This window comes from Mastomys coucha, unplaced genomic scaffold, assembly GCF_008632895.1.
Source record: "Mastomys coucha isolate ucsf_1 unplaced genomic scaffold, UCSF_Mcou_1 pScaffold8, whole genome shotgun sequence".
NCBI lineage: Eukaryota > Metazoa > Chordata > Mammalia > Rodentia > Muridae > Mastomys > Mastomys coucha.
Genome location: NW_022196914.1, coordinates 44,794,883 through 44,812,644, shown reverse-complemented (window position 1 = coordinate 44,812,644; position 17,762 = coordinate 44,794,883). Strand labels below are relative to the sequence as shown.

Sequence of the window (17,762 nt, the reverse complement as noted above, 5' to 3'; positions counted from 1 at the left end):
CACACACACACACACACACACACACACACACACACACACACCTCTGTAGAGGCCAGAAGAGGCTGTCATATCCTCTGAAACTAGAATTACAGGTAGTTGTGAGTTAACTGATGTGGGCACTGGGAACCGAATCTAGGTCCTAAGCAAGATCAGAAAATATTCTTAACCTCTGAGCCCTGTGAACTAATTTATTTATGTGACCCAGTCGAGATTTATTTGTTTGGTTTTTGGTGTTTTATTTGTTTTGATTTTTGGAGAAATGTCTCTTACTTTCATCTAGCTTGATTCAAACTTATTTTGTAGCCCAGGCTGGCGTTTAACACTTCAGCAGTCTTCTTGCTTTAGCTTCTTGGGTAGTAGGCATGTACTGTGGCATGTAGTGTAGGCATGTACTGTAGACATGTACTGTAGGCATGTACTGTAGGCATGTACTCTCTTTTGCTTAGAAATTTCAACTGCTTTGTACTTATTGCAAATTTCTTTGTTTCATCAGCCACAAAGTGCTACTTACTTCTTATGAACAAGACACCACACAGTTTTATCATAGGTGGAATAGAATATTAGACCCAGTTTCCCGGTTGAGCATTTTACTTCAGTGGTTCCTAGTAGTATTGTTTGTCCCAGTTCCTCCTTTTCTAGGTGGGTTTGGATTGTTGTCTTGGACTGCTGATCTTGCTCCTTTATGGAGGACATTACAATGGTCCTACATGCTAGGTGAACAAACACAGTGAGAGAGAAAAATCATATAGCTCTACTTGACAGAAAGTCCACTAAGTCAGTAATATATGATATGATTTATTTATTTTTTTATTGATTTAAGCTTTATTGCATTATGATGAGAAAAGATACATGATTTCAATTTATCTGAATTTGTTAACATTTAAAAACACATTTTAAGTAAATAGAATTATATCACATTCTTACTTCCCTTTTGTACCCCGGCTCCTCCCAGAAACCCCCTTCAATACCTACAATACCTTTTTTGTCATATTCTTTAAAATTTATAAAATATTATAACAATAAAAATGAGTATTATAAAAGTTGTTTGATGTAAAACAACAATCAGTTTAACAGTCTTATGTAGATGTTTGTCTACAGTAATACTGAAAATACAATATAAATTTTCTCAATATAAATTATAAATAACTCCAAACATATTAACTGTATATTTTAAAATAATATATCACCACTAGTATTTTCTTAAATGAGCATAAATATATAAAGTCTTTTTGTTTGTTTGTTTGTTTTGTATTTAGTAGAGTTTAAAATCTGGCTCTTACTGTGGTATAAGACCAAAATAAGAACAATTTTTAGACATTGGATTTTATTGTAATAAGGCTGTATTTCAATGACCCTCACATCACCAAAGGATTTTACCTCCATCGTAAGTAAGCTGAGAGTTGACAGTTCTGCTGCACCAAAGAATCAATTGTAGCCATGATTTTTGGATACAAACTTCCTGCTATGGTCAAAGCTATTTTACTTGAGTGAGTGACTTTATTCTCAGCCCACAGAGAACAGGTTACATTCATTTAAGAAATGGTGTAGGTAGTAAGATGGTCTATCCATAAAGTCATTCACCAACTGTTTCAATGAACAATGGTTCTGCTTGGACAGTGGCACAGACATTAGCTAAGGGTAAGAATCTGGTTCATTGGTTGTGATAATTTCAAAAAGCATTCGTCTCAGAGAAAGAGTAACTTATAAAGTCCTCTTCTTAAACTTGATACAATCGTTACAAACATCAAGTAATGCAATCATTCTCACTCTTTGTTGTTCTCTTACAAGCCACCTCCCAATTTAATTGCCTACATTTCTTTTGGCTGTATAAATACTTTTGAAATATGTAAGCTGTTCTGAAAGCCATAGTATAGTGTAAAAACATAAAAAAAATACTACTAATAGAGAGGCTGAGATAGGAGAAGCAAGATTTCAAGACCATTATGTTGTACACAGCAAGACACTGTCATGTACAAACAAGCTGAAAGTGTATATGGATTGTACAATATTGGACTTATTTCTCCAATTTCCAAATTAGAGAGACCATTGGATGACAGTCAACAAATTTCTAATTCTTCATATTTTTGGATTTCAATCATTAGGCTATGTTGGTAATATTAATTTTCATATTAAGATATTAAGAAAAAGTAATTGTTACTTCCTGTTGTTTTTGTTGTAAGAGGTGGAATTAGGTTGAAAGATGGCTTTCTTGCTTCTTCTAGGGTGTAGTTTTGCTCCTTATGTTGGTGTATTCCATCTATTATCCTTTGTAGAGCTGGATTTGTGGAAAGATATTGTGTAAATTTCATTTTATCCTGGAATATCTTGTTTTCTCCATTTATGGTAATTGAGAGTTTTGCTGGGTATAATAACCTGGGCTGGCATTTGTGTTCTCTTAGGGTCTGTCAGATATCTGCCCAGGATCTTCTAGCTTTCATAGTCTCTGATGAGAAGTCTGGTGTAATTCTGATAGGCCTGACTTTATATGTTACTTGACCTTTCTCCTTTACTGCTTTTTAAAATTCTTTCTTTGTTTAGTGCATTTGGTGTTTTGATTATTATGTGACGAGAGGAATTTCTTTTCTGGTCGAGTCTATTTGGAGTTCTGTAGGCTTCTTGTATGTTTATGGGCATCTCTTTCTTTACATTAGGGAAGTTTTCTTCTATAATTTTGTTGAAGATCTTTACTGGCCCATTACATTGGGATTCTTCGCTCTCTTCTATACCTATTATCCTTAGGGTTGGTCTTCTCATTGTGTCCTGGATTTCCTACATGTTTTGGGTTAGGTGCTTTTTGCTTTTTGCATGTTCTTTGACTGTTGTGTCAATGTTTTCTATGGTGTCTTCTGTCCCCGAGATTCTCTCTTCTATCTATGACTCCTGATTTCTTTCCTAGGTTTTGTATGGCCAGGGTTGTCTCTCTTTCTGATTTCTTTATTGTTTCTATTTTCATTTTTAGATTCTGGATGGTTTTGTTCATTTCCTTCACCTGTTTGAGTATGTTTCCTGTAGTTCTTTAAGGGATTTTTGTATTTCCTCTTGAAGGGCTTCTAGCTTTTTACCTGTGTTCTCCTGAATTTCTTTGAGAGTACTGTTTATGTCTTTCTTAAAGTCCTCCATCATCATCATGAGAAGTGATTTTAGATCTGAATCTTGCTTTTCCGGTGTGATGGTGTGTCTAGGACTTGCTATGGTGGGAGAATTGGGTTCTGATGATGCCAAGTAACCTTGGTTTTTGTTGTTTATTTTCTTATGCTTGCCCCCACCATCTGGTTACCTCTAGTGCTACCTGCCCTTGCTAAATCTGACTGGAGTCTGTCCTTCCTGTGATCTGGGTTGTGTCAGAATTCCTCAGTCAAGCTGTCTTTGTGATCCTGTGATCCTATGCTTATTAGAGTGCATGGGAGTGGAGCTTCCTCAGGGTGTTGTGGGACTGGCTGTGGAGCTTGTGCCCAAGGTCTGCTCAAGGTACCAGATGACCCGAAGCAACCGGAGCCACTGGCCTGGCAGAGTTCCTGTGTGCCTGGGTTGGTCCCAGTTACTTTCAGTGTTGGGACAGATGTTGTGTCCTCCTCACCTCTGATCCTGGGTGTGTTAGAATGCCTGGGAGTGTAGCTTCCTCTGAGTGTTGTGGGATTGGCTGAGGAGCTTGGGGGGTTGCTCAGGGCACCAGCCAGCCCAGTGAGACCAGATGATGTGATTTGTTTGGTTAAAATATCTTTGATTCCAGAATTTCTGGCTCAATGACCCTTCATCTTATGTGCCTCCTCTGTGACTGCTCTACTTATAAAATATGGATCATATGATTCAGTTAAGTGAAGCTTCTTGTTAATTTTCCCCCAGCTCTACATAAGACACACACACTTTTGTTCTTTAATAAGTCACAGATATAAAACTCCATTATAAATAAGTAGAGAGCCTTAAATGATTTTCAAAGTAAGTCACTATTAGTTGCAACATTAAAAGTATGCTTGTAAAAATTAAGCATTTTAGTGATATGCTAATTGAAAATGCTGCAGGATCCTTTGGTTTCACCACCTTTCCTAGAGGAAATGGCAGGAGCATAGTCTGTTTTAATGTTGACCTCTTGGACCCATAATCATCAACGAAGGAATGAAGCACTTAGAATAGTTGGGGCATGGTTTTAGTAAGCCATATTTTGTCTATTTTCTCTTCTTTATTAGAAATACAAGCAGATAACTATAGTCAAATAACCTTAATGCCAAGAGAATTAAATAGGCTTTAATGATAATGTGTTTGATTTTTGCTCATTCTGAGAGGAGAAGGGTGTAACACGCAAGCTGAGAGCAAGGGGGAATTTCTTTCTATCATCCTTGCAGGAATCATGACACTTTTTAATAATAATAATGAATATCAAATTTTAAGATAGGTAATATTTACAGGGAGGTGGATCTGAAATTTCTGAGAGATTGCTGTACTCATTATTAATCATTTACATTCAATATACACCTTCTGAGTACCTAATGTATCCAAGTTAGACACTCAACTATGCTAGATATATAAAGATGAACATTACCCAAGCAAAAGGCAAAAGAAAATACGTAATAGAAGAGTTAATTACAGGCACATATTTAACTAAGATGCCATGGGAGAGGCTGCATTGGATATAGTCCCAGAAATTTATCTAGTGGAAGAGACTAGAAGAATATTTCAGAGAAAGAATAATTATTCCATGATACAAAAGTGTGAAGGTTGTAAGCCTTGGGTGAATGAGATAGATACCTGAAAATATTTTAAGCTAAATCACAACTGGGTTTTGGTTCTTAAAGCCTTTAAATTTGAAGTCAATTCTTGTCAAGATTTTTTTCTTTTTAGTCTTGTTCATTAAGAAGTTCAGTTTATCATGACAGTGATTGTTTTAACTGGGTTTACTGCTTAATTACTTTAGTTACCATTTGCATACAGTTTCCACAGTATTCTTGCTTAATATCTGGTGAGCCAGAGAACTGCCAGTAAAGAACTGTTCTGCCAAAGGACTGATTGGTAACAGAGCAGTTACAGTCTCCTGAAGCAGAGAATGGAAACCAGGTCTAGTTATAAGATGTTTGAATTCTGTAATAACATGCCATTATAAACCTTTCTGGAATTATTTAGCAAAACCTAACATTAAGGAGTCTAAACCCTGTGAACAAGGCAGGTATGTGGTGATGCGGAGTGGAGGCTGGTGCTCTGTTTGTTTATTTACTTTTATTTTGATGCTGATAATTAAACTCATATCTTTGTATATGCTAGGGAAGGTCTCTGCTACCTCAACCTAAATTATTTTGCAAATTATTGTGTAGGAGAGTGGGGTTATCTTAAAAAGGAAGTTTGTATCAGAAGAAATTTTTACATGGTATGAAACGGTTGCACATTTATAATCACAAAAATGATTACTCTTTAATTACTTATGGAAGCAATTTTACATATATGATCAAGAATCACCATACAGCACATAATCCACATTAAGTGTGCTCATGTTTTCAGATAGACAGACTTCTCTGAGACAAACTCTTAGGTAGTGGGGAAGAAAAAAGGAAGTAGAAGAGAGAAGAAAGGAAATAAAGAAGAAAAAGAAATGGAAAGAGGGATAAAGGGAGCCAGGGAAAGAGAGAGGAAGAAAAGAAGTCCTGCCTTACTTGCCTCTCCTTTAAGATTGTGAAGAGTGTGAATCTGCCAAAACAAAATCTAAAACATGTTATGATCCATGCTTATTTTGGGGGTGTTAGTAGCAGTAGAAATAAGAGTAAAAATGAAGAACAACTATCCCAGTGATAATCACACTTTGTGTTATCATGTGACAGTGATCACCTTTTCAATATGCCAACTTTTTTTTTTCATGGAATACAGGATTAAGCCACACATCATCTGTAGTAAAGATAGATGTTAAGACATCCAGAAAATTAACTGTTTACAAACATGTTTTAAAAATAGTTGAATTCTCAATTCATTTAGATGAAGTTGAAAAAATAGTTGCCAACTCTTCCTAGTTGAGCAAAGTATCTTTCCAAGTAATTCTTCACAATTAGTTTTTTTTATTTCTTCTTTGGAGGGGTGTTATTGGTTGTTTTTGCTGTGTTTTGTTTTAGTTTGTTTGTTTGACAAGGTTTCTCTGGGTAGTCATGGTTGTCCTGGAATATCCTTTGTAGACCAGGCTATCCTTGAACTCACCAAGACTCACATGTTTCTGCCTACCAAGTGATGGGATTAAATGGGTGTGCTACCAACACCCAGCCCCCAGTTGGTATTCTTAAGAAAATTCTTTGCTCATGGAGATTTTCACTATACTGGTTATTTTTATGTCACCTTACCACAACCTAGAGTCATTCAGGAAGAGAGATACTCAACTGAGAAAATACCCCCATCAGATAATGGATGATTGATATGGGAGGACCCAGTCCAGTGTAGGCAGTGCGACTCCTAGGCAGGTGGTCCTGGGTGCTCTAATAAAGCATTCTGAATAAGCCATGAGAGCGAGCAAGTAAGCAGCACCCCTAACATGGTCATATCTTCAGTTCCTACTTTAACTGCCGACCATGACTTCTTTTGGTGATAGAGTGTGACCTGAGATTGCTAAGCTAAAATAAATCCCATCCTCCCCAGGTTGCTTTTGGTCATCTTTGTCACAGCAATAGAAACTCTAAGACCGCCACTGATAGTTGTTTTACATAATTCAGAGATCATTTATAGGCTTGGTTGTATTCTGTAAAGAACTGATCTGCCAAAGGACTATACTCACATGAAACTGGACTTACCAACTGCCAGGCAGGGATCAAGGCAGAACTCAGGGAGCTCTACTTCTTCTAACTAAACTATTAGATACCAATAGACTCTAGGGTAGGACAATTAGTGTATTTGGTTGTGTACCTAATAGTGAGCCCTCCAGACTCCAAAGAATAGTTAGTTCCAAGCCTGTGTCTATACAGATTTGGTTAAAATCAGTGGGTCACAAAACAAAACACAAATACATAAGTTTGGAAAGAGACTTATAGAGGGGGGATGATGGGACAGGGAAGAACGAAAGAGGGATCAAGGACAGAATGCAGTATATATGTGTAGGAAATTAATCGATATAAAGTAGACATCTGGGCAAGAAGAGGAAGAACAGAAGGGATTGAGAAGGAGGAAGGATGGAAGAGAGTGAGGAGGAGGAATGGAAGAGGAGTAGGAACAGGAGGGGTAGAAGAGGAAGAGGAACAGGATGGATGAAGGAGGAGAAAGAACAGGAGAGATGCAAGAGGAAGAGGAAGAGGCATAGAAGAGGAAAAGGAGGAGTGAGGGTGGGGAGGAGGAAAACAAAGATGACATATTGCCCCTTTCATATTCCCAAATCAAGGAAAAGCCATGGGGTGGTGAGGAAGAAAGTGACAGTATCTAAGCCAGGAAGAGAGCTCCCAGCAAGAAACTAAATTATTTGTCACTTAAAAACTTCTAGCTTCCAGAGGTGAGAAAATAAAATTTCATTGTTCAAGCCTACTAGACTATCATATTTTCTAATGACAGCTTGAGCAGACTAATGGACTGAGAACTTCTGCTTCTTTCTGGAAAGCATAGAAAGTTGTGCCTTTTATTTTTGTCTGTAATGCTCAGCATTCCAGACATACACAAGTTCTATAAGACATGTTAAATCATTTTTTGGATTACTCTTCAAGAAGCCTGGAATGAGTTTGGGTTTCCTATGACTATCTGACAAATAATATGCAACAGAAGGAAAGTCCACTTCATTTAAAAATTTCAATTTCCTCCAGAGAACACACATTGCAATTTACTCCTCCCTGCATCAAGGTTTGTCATCACTGCCACAGACTGTGGTTTGAAAAGGTGCATAAATCTCTCTCCCTCTCTCTCCTTACCCTCTTCCTATCTCTGACTCTGTATCTCATTCTCCTCCCCCTCTCTCGTTCAGTCCCTTCATTTAAAAATTTTGTTATTATAACCGACACTAGCAAAAATTCCTATTTAAAATATGACATAGTAAACTGAGTATTATATTTATTCCATTTAATATTGTACACGGGAGGTAGCTGATTTGACAGTATGGTGGTGATATAGACTAGATTTCCTATAGCACCTATAGCATGGTGAAGGCACAGGAATGAACCAATAGGGTGCTGTGTGTAGTACCATTGGGAGGAAGTATTCTATAGTACCCAGGAGCCATTATTCCAAATGCTTGTGCAAATATGCCTTCCTTCATCTTCATCTTTCCTAATATTATTCATGCCTAGCTCCAAAGTAGAGCTTTGCTTTATTTTATGAACTGATAACAACTAAACTAGTTTAGCATCTTGAATAATAAGGTAATAACTTGGTATTTATTCTCTTTTCCCAAGTTCTTCATGATTTTTTATATTTCTATAACCTTCATTAATCAGATAAGAGAATATTCTTATCATTTACTTCTGAAAATTATTTTCATCTCTAATATATTTAAAAAACAAATTAGAATCATAATTATAGTTCTACAGCATCAAGCAAATTTGGGGGCCACTAAATACTTGCAAATAAAACTGTAGCTTTATTTGTTTTAAAGTTTCATTCTTGGAAGACTAAAGTAAATACACAAGAATTATGCCACTATGGAAGAACATGGATGTAGAAAATACTGCTTGAATTTGAGTTCTAATTCTGTGAACTTACTGCGTGTTGAGTAGGACACAGTGTCCTTCTGTGACATGTGTTGAGATAGACAGTGTCCTTCTGTGACATTTGTTGATGGGGCTACAGTGTCCTTCAGTGACACATGTTGAGAGGAAAGCAGTGTCCTCTTTCATCATGTGAATTCTTGGGATGGTACTCTGGTTGGCAAGCTTAGTATCAAGTGCCTTTACCTGATGAATGATCTCACTGGCTCCCAAGAAGTATGTTAAGCCATGCATACTATCCTACTTCACATGTTTGCTTATATCCAGCTTACTTTGCCATAGCCTTAGAAACACTTCCCATCCTTTGGTCCTGTGAAGGCTCTATGCCCCAGTGTAGGGGAATGCCAGGGCCAGGAATAGGGAGTGGATTGGTTGGTGAGCAGGGGGAGGAGGAGGGGATACAGGGGTTTTCAGAGGGGAAACAAGGAAAGGGGATTACATTTGAAATGTAAATAAAGAAAATATCTAATAAAATATAGAACAAAGGAAATGAAAATGAAAGGAAGGAAGGAGGGAAGGAAAGAAAGAAAGAAAGAAAGGAAGAAAGAAAGAAAGAAAGAAAGGAAGGAAGGAAGAATGAATGAATCAAAGAAAGACTTCTCATGTCATGGGAGTAGCTGATGTTACTGCCTTGCCCGCTCTCAGTGGCAACAATGACTCTGCATCAGAGCCTCCAGTGCTAGGATAGGGGTGAGTGGTTCTATATGAAGGCATGCTCGTTTATAGACTGGTCTGCTTTTACTGTGTGAAGTCACAGGTTAGGAAAAGAGAAAACCATATGTTCTTGTGCCTGATCTTGTGACCTGGACACAAGTTTCAGCACCTGTGAAATGCACCCCTCACCCCTCAGAGCAATCCTAGAGTGTAATTGCTCCTCAATGCCCCTTTGAAAATGGACATTAAAGTGGAGAAAGGGGGAGCACTGAAGAGCTAGCATGAACTGAAGACCTTTAGAAAATCACTCTGATTCTCATCCAAGCATGCTCAGTGAGGAGACTGAGATTCAGTGAATGCATTCTTTATCAGAGTGATTTCTCAGAAGACCCCTTGTTAAGACAAAGTCCTAGTGAGTAGAGAGTGATTTAGGACTGAGGTGGTGATTAAGCTGTAGGTTTATCCTTTTCTTTACCCTTTCATTAGAACTGGGCAAAATACCATGTCAATGACATCTGATAGAGCAGGGCAAAGAACTTTGTGGTCAGAGTGTGAACTAAAGCTGTTACTTGGGATAGTAAATTGTTTTTTTCTGAAATGTAGCATGCATTCACATATGGCAGTAACGTCAACCTCACAGCCATAAATAAAAATTAAGCAAAGACTACATTTAGCTTCATATATTTGGGTATTACTGTCATTTTTCCAAGGATTTGATTTTTACTTTTAATTATGTGTACTTATGTGTATCTGTGTGGGGTTCTGTGCAAGTGCCATGCCCAGCAAAGCCCAAGGAGTTTGGACCCATAGAGTAGGAGTTAAAGGTATTATAAACATCCCTACCCCATGAGGGTGCTGGGAACTGAACTCCAGTCCTCTGCAAAAACAGTGGAAACTCATGGTTAACAGTTGAACTATCTCTCCTGACCACAATAATCCATTTAATGTTCTATATTAGAATAGTTAATAGCTCAGAGCTTTGCTTTTCTTAAAATTTCCATTTATGCCAGAAGCATATAATTTGCATGTCTTCTGGGTGTTTAGAAGATGCTTCATGAATACACAGCATAAAACTGTATTATGAGACAGAGACAGTGAGAGTTGCAATGCCTTTGTGTTATCATCCATAGTATTGGTTTGTCTCTTCACAGTGGCCTTCTGGTCCAAGCACTGAACTTAATGCTAAATGTGGCAAGATTGCTTCTACAAAAAACATGAGTTGTGTAAATCATTATTAGGAAATTATATCACACACACACACACAACCAAAGACAATGCTCTAGTCAAATATCTTAACTCCAAATTACTTTGAAATTCTAGATTCTGTGATAAAGATAAATATCTCTAAGTCATAGCCACTGGCTTCATGAAGTTCACAGTCTAAGAAGAGCTGCTACTTTCTCTGCCAACTCTGCCCAGTCAAAAGCTGAATAACTACCTCTCAGTTCCAACAAGGCTTTTGTATAATACCTAGAGCATTTTTCCTTTCTTACTACATATCCCAGTCACTGCATGTCTTTACAGAATGCAGTGTAATTTTTTTGGTATATTTATACACTATTTGTTAATCAGTGCAGAATCTTTGGGTTATCTGTTATTTCAAACATTTTTCATGTCTTTGTGATAAGAGCATTAAAATTACTTTGTTCTGGTTATTTTAAATAATTTGGTACAGCATTGTTAAGGAGGATCATGATTGTATAATAAAAGGCTAAAACTCATAGCCTTATCTGGCTGGAGTTTATACCCATTTACCATCTACCCTCTGCATTATCCTTCCCTCTCCTACGCCTTGCCTGCTGCCCACAGTGCACAAATCTACATCGATGCATTCACCTTTAAATGGATTAAATCACATAACATTTGTCTTTTAGATAGATTCATTTAAATTCATTCTGTCTTGGGAAATGAATGATGAAAACATAGCAAGGGGGTGGATTAAAATCTGTTACCTGTACACTGTGTTCCAATTACTGTTTGAGACACTATGCCTTCATTGTTTTAATTTAGTGCTAAAAAATACAATACCATGAGTTAGATTATGAAATGTTGTCTTTTTAGCTGAAACAAAACAACATATGGCATTCTCCAGAATGGTAGTTACCTTGAGATTTCAGTTACTAACAAAGGCCAAAAGTATACTTAATTTGTTTAATTTAATTACCAATCCTAAATAAGTACTTTGAGTATCTTGCTTTTTTAAGGAATATTTTCTCTCCTCAAATATGTTTTCTTGTGGCCATTGGACCCCAAACAATTCTAGTTGTAGATGCCTCCATTCAGGACAAGAGCTGTACCCTTTCCTCTTATGCAAATAGCAAGGAAAAGAAACAAAAGTCACTTCTAAGGTTGTGAATATATACTAACAAAGCAGGTAATGTACCTGACACTCATTCAGTTGTAAAATGAGGTATAGAATATCTAATAATCAAGATTCATTTATCCTTTTACTCAACAACTATTAGTGATTATCTCCAATATTTCCTAATTAGTTTTAATACTTTATTAAACAGCCTCAGATGATCCATTTTTGCTAGTTACAGGTGGGAGGAAACCAAATTAATATGGCCTAACAAAAACACGAATCAAAGTATGCATATGGATAATCCAAAGTAGATAAGGAAGAAGGGTGAAAAGATGGCAAGTCTGCCTATTTTATTTTATATATTGGAAAGTTGTTTTGAAACAGGGTCTTCTAATCATGGTTGACTATAGTTTGCTATGTAGCCAAGGGCATCCTACTGCCTCAGATGCCTGAGTACTGAGATTACAAGGATAAGACACCATACCTAAACAGCTTTTATCTTAAAATACATGTGTGTGTATGTGTGTGTGTTTATTCTTATAAATCATTTTGTTTTTTACTGGCCAGGAGCTATCACATGGCCACTCCTAGGAGAAAGGATGTTTACACTATAGTTTGGAATATACATATGAATTCCCAGCTGTTAAGTTAGCACTCACAGTATCTGTGTAAGTTCACAACACATAATAAAATCTCAGCAAAGAGAGGGGTGTTTGGATAATGGAGTTGTTGGCAACTGATACCTGCTCATAGAGGGATTATCAGTTTCCTGTAAGGGTATGGCTCCTGGTGGGTTGACCATGCTCCAGTGGTATGGTACTCATCCAAGAATAAATGGTATCACTAAGTGTAGTTGACTGGTTTTCAAAGTATGACCCAAAGTAGTGTGTATAGTAAAGTGATGGTGAATCTTAGAGGAATGTGAGAAGGAAGGAAATATGACCAAAATGCATTGTATGAAATTCTAGGAGAATTTATAAAACTGGAAAAAAGTAAAAGACAAGACTGTTATCAAGAAAAAGAAAGAGGGCCTTTCAATAATATCAAGAATTTTCAGGTTTTTCTCATCTCTATAAAAAAGATGCAAATTATTGTGATTGGCTTTGAGGACATTTTTAGCTAGTCCCCAGTGATAGGCATAGGAAACCTCTAGTACTTCAAGGGCAGTACCTAGTGATACAAAGAGCCATCTACTTCTATCACCTATTGCCTATGAACCTGTATTCACTCTTCATGGCTCCGGGGCAAAAATAATTACAGTATCTATATGAATTTTCCATTCATTTTATGAGATAGTCAATGCTCTTAACACAATGCCTGGCATATAAGCAGTTGTAAGAATAAGTAATTATTAAAATTTGAGTTAACAACTAGAGTTAAGCCTTTTTGATTATTATTATTATTTTTTTGTAAATTCTTTTAACTTTCCAAAAATGTTCATGCTAGGAATGTCCATCTGGACCTCTGAATGTCATCCTCTAAGAAGATGCCCATGACATCAAGCACACTGGACCTCAACACCATCCTGGGTGAAGATTTGTTGCAATTGAATGTGGATGTGCTGATCTCTGTGCTATTGGATATGGAGCTGTTAATCTTTCCTCCAGAGCTGGATGCAGGCCCAGGCTGCCATGTAGCTCTGAGTGATGCCATGCCAATTCCAGACAAGGTCTTTATTGCTGGAAATGTTGCATAATGACAGTTTTATTCATGTGAAAACGCAGAATACATTTCAACTGCATGAAATTGTTTATGTTCATCAGAAATGTTATTTGTCTTCACAAAGTCTGGTTTCAATGAACCAGCTATGTAATGGATATTAAATAAACATGGAATTTTACATGTTCATAATATTTGGTTTCTTGTTGTGATTTTGATGAACTATACTTTCAAACATTGTCAGTTCATCCTTATTTACAAAGAAACGTTTACATGTAGTGGAGTGATGCAGTGACTGGCTTTATTTTAAATAAGTCAACTTTTCTGTTCAATGTTTAATGTGCTGCTGATTCAAAATGTTCTTTTAGGCCACATTTACATTGCTTTCTGAATAACACGTACTATATTATTTTTGACTTTATATCATGAGTCATATAGACAGACATTCTGATTCTATTTTTATGTATTTTGCAGGATAAATAATATATAAATCACTAATAAAACTAAGGAGCTTATATTAAAAGACTTATAAGACCCAATGAGAATGATCTATGGAAATTTATTCTCCTAAAGGAAGTGTTTCAAAATTATTTTATATAAAATTAACTTTGTTCTATGAAGTCTTGACAACAAATATAAAATAAAAAGTTGGAGCTCCTCTATCTTTTTGCATATTTAAGAAAAGTGAATGAATGAATACTTCCTAAACTGAGATTTTTATGTTTCATAATAGAAAAATATCAGATGACTAGGAAACACCTCACGCACAGCTTTGTTTTGGTTGCTTCTCTAAGATAAAATTTTTCTTCACTCTATTCATATTCTTTTTGTATTTTAAAGTATTATGGTTTTGTTTGTGGATTTATTTATGAAATGTTCTTGGTTGGCCAATCAGAGAATGAAGTGACATTCATTACTTTTTTGAAAGGTGGTAATGAGTTAACTATGAGCTCATTCATGTTCCTTTCTTCTATTGTCTTTTCTTTAAAATGGGTACCTGCCCTACCAGCATCCATTTATTCTGAGGAGATAAAAGAAGTTAAGAGCAAGAAAAATGAATAATCCAATAACTAAGCTTTCTTTAGCCTTTAAAGAGCTTCTTTAAACCAACCACTCAGGTCACACATGACCAACTAACACCATTGTGGAGGAATGTGTGTACACACTGCTATTGAGGGAGATACAGGAAGATCGGAGGAGGAGAAAGCTGACTGCCTACGTTTAAAGTTTTCCATACTATGAAAGAATTGTATCATTATTGGCTCCTTGTCTTTGCTTTGGAAGTTGGGGTGATGGTAGATAGAGAGAAAGAGAAGGGGGAGGCAACAGAGTAAGCTAAAAAGCTGAGAAAGAAGAGTAGAGGGGAAACTTCTAGAACATTCATTATGTAACGTTTGTGTGTGCATGTGTGTGTGTAACCACATTTCAAAGCATTCTAGCTTCAGCTTGCATTAATCAAAAGGATTTCATCTTAAATGCCTTTCTATGATACTTCCTAGATTAGGTTACTTTGTGGGTGACTAGCCTCCCCAATTCCTAGCATTCTTTTCTTTTGACTAGTTTCATTTTCCAGTCAGTGACCTTTCCCTGACCTCAGCCTCACTCTCGGGTCACCTTGCTGGAGCCCCAGTATAAAACTGAATAGAAGGCTTGCCAGATTGTTGGCACTGGATAAGTGGTGCTGAGCACAATCGCCCTTTTATGAGCGGGAGGGCAGCTTCCTCTCCTGAGGCTCGGAGCTCTGGGCTGCCTGATACCCCCTTTCATTTTGTTGTCCAGTAATTTTCCCTCTGGCCAGATCTGCAATCCTTGCAGGACGATGACATGTGCCACTGATGCGAGAAGGGAAGAAAGACCTTTGGCGGGCATCAGTGAAACTTTTGGCTGTGCTCAAATCATGCATTCTATAGGGAAATAGGTCAATTATTTGCCTCCAGGTAATTAAAAACCCCAGTGCTTAAGCTTAATTTACTTACTTTAAAATTTTATTGTTACTATTATATTACATTATATTGTTTTGAAAATTGTTGCCCAAACAGTTAACCATACCGGTACTATAAGCTGTTTAAAAAATGCCCTTGGAGGACCTTTTACTTCAACATAGAAGAAATACAACTGTGAATCTACCAAAAGGATAGACAATTTTGATGACCATGGCTGTTCCTTACTGAAGAAGCAATGTGTCTAGTGGGTCATAAAGCTGAGATTCCATGTCTACAGTATTGTTGTTCAGATTGCTACAACAAAATACTTTCCACTAGGCAATGTATACATAACAGAAAATTTGTTTCTTCCAGTTCTGGAGGCTAGGAAGTCCAGGACCAAGGGCTAGCAGATTTATACCTGATGAGGGTCTCCTTCCCTGGTCGTAGATAGTGTCATGTAGCTTGATGCCAATGGCTTGACAAAAGGGTCCAACAACTCCTCAGACTTCTTACAAGGTTATCCACTTGATCCCTGTATTCTTTGTGCTCATGATTCGCTTGCCTCTTAAAGCTTCTATTTGTGCACACCTCAATATTACATTAAGGGCTTGTTTTCAACATTTGAAGCCAGCCAAACACTGAGAGTACAGAAAGTAGAAGTGAGGCTATGACACATGTTATTGAACATGTTATGGTCTAGTGTCTTCACCTTTTGTGAACAGAAGCATAGTAAGACTGACAATCTGCAAGACCACCACCATACATTCCATATTTGTTCCCACCCTAAAGATGTTAATACAAAGGACAAGTAGAAAAGAAAGTCAGGTGTTTATAGAAGACAAAAAAAATAATCCTTCATCTGGCTATCCAACTTTGTCAGGTCTTGGAAAAATAGGACTTCAAATTATTCTCAAATGAATAGAGTCGTGTCCCATATTTGGGAATTTAATTAAGCCCAAGTAGGGGGAAGGTATGGAAGTTTTAAATACCATTTTGTTATGCAAAGCATTCATGAATATTTTCAGCAACATTAGGTAATTCTATATCAAATACACTTGTGATTCCTATAGGTCTGGTTGTGGCGCTGCAGAACACAACCATCAGTCAGTGTTAGCTCCACGCAGACACATTGCTCCCTGTGCACGCTAAAGCAATCAGACGAGTCTGCAAATGTTCTTCAAAGAATACATCTAGAATGTTACTTCGTTAAACATCTCCTTGGCATTCATTCTATTTTCCTCTTTGAATTGCTGCATTTAGTTTTGTAATGACCTTCTATGGCAAGAAGGTTTTATTAACTCTTTGATCTTCTAGCTTTGGGATGAAAACAAAGGAAATATAAATGAGCACTTTGTGCACTGTCTTATAAAGACTAGGAGGAAAAAAAGAAATATGTTTTCATCAAAAAGATTGGTTTGTGTAGAGACTTTCAGCTTTTCCCATTCTTCTCTCTCTTTGAGCAAAGTGCTTATCAGGGTCGCACATGCATTTGTTATAACATGTTCTGTGTAACAAAGTCTTTCTCTTCTCTGTGGGGCTGGGAGCTAAGGTTAGGGTCATGTAACTCTTTGTGAGGTTTTTTTTAAAGGCTATTATCTGTCCTTGTTTCCCTCCAAATCTGAGTACAATTCTTCAGAAATCTGTCACTGGTTTTACAGGACAATGGAGGTGTGTTTCCAAGGACTCTTTGCTTGTATGTGTCCATGTGAGTAGAGAAGGGCAGAGCATCCCCGAGATACAGTTTCTGAGAGAAAGAAAGTGGTTTTTGTATCAAAATTCTGGTCTTTCATGTCATTATAATTGTGCCCATATAGTCTAGAATATGTGGACTAGTACCTATCATTTAATTATGTTGTTTCTGACATACATAACTAGTATTATTAATATATGAATGACCACTTTTCAAATCTGTCAATATTTTTTCTAACCCTTCTCCTCAGTTCCTTTTACATACTCACTTGTCTTTGTCTTTTTAGTCTTTATTATAACACTGAAAAACAACTTAGGATTTTACAAGATACTCAAGGTGGAAACAGTAAGTGGCCAGAACAAACATTTTCCTTTTTAATGCTTAGAATCAGTCATTTATTAAGTAGTACATCATCTTTAACATTTTAACGTTTGAAATTCTGTTGTTCAGTCAGAAGTAACATGACATAAGAGCCTGACATTAGACATGTGCTCAGAATGTACCTGTTAGGTTGAAATGTGGTAGGTTTATCAGAAACAGTAAACTGTAAAATAACATTTCTCGATGTTTTTTCCAACCATCTTTGTTATTTATCCCTCCCTCCTTAGTATTTCCATCCCTCCTGAATAAATATTATATGTATATATGGAAAACTATTTTGAGTCACTGTTCAGGGCAGCTATAGTACTCAATAGAACACAATACAAGGTATTTCCAGTGCTCTTGGATATCTTCCAGAAGTTGAAGATTAGACCCTATTGCTAGAAACACTGCACACTTAAGATACAAGACATGGAAGAATTGGGGTGTAACTGACCTGGAACCCTCTCCCTGAGGATTTGCTCTCATAGTATCTGAAGGTGCTATGCAAGCCACTAGGTGAC

General features: G+C 36.9%; 1 long non-coding RNA gene across 1 annotated transcript in view; it reads left to right on the top strand.

Annotated features, from left to right (window-relative positions):
• LOC116083485 overlaps positions 1 to 13,457 on the top strand; it is a 43,227-nt gene extending 29,770 nt beyond the window's left edge. The window contains exon 2 of the long non-coding RNA XR_004115743.1: positions 13,051 to 13,457. This is a non-coding gene — a long non-coding RNA (uncharacterized LOC116083485). The remainder of the gene's footprint in view (positions 1 to 13,050) is intronic.
• The last annotated feature ends 4,305 nt before the right edge of the window (positions 13,458 to 17,762 follow it).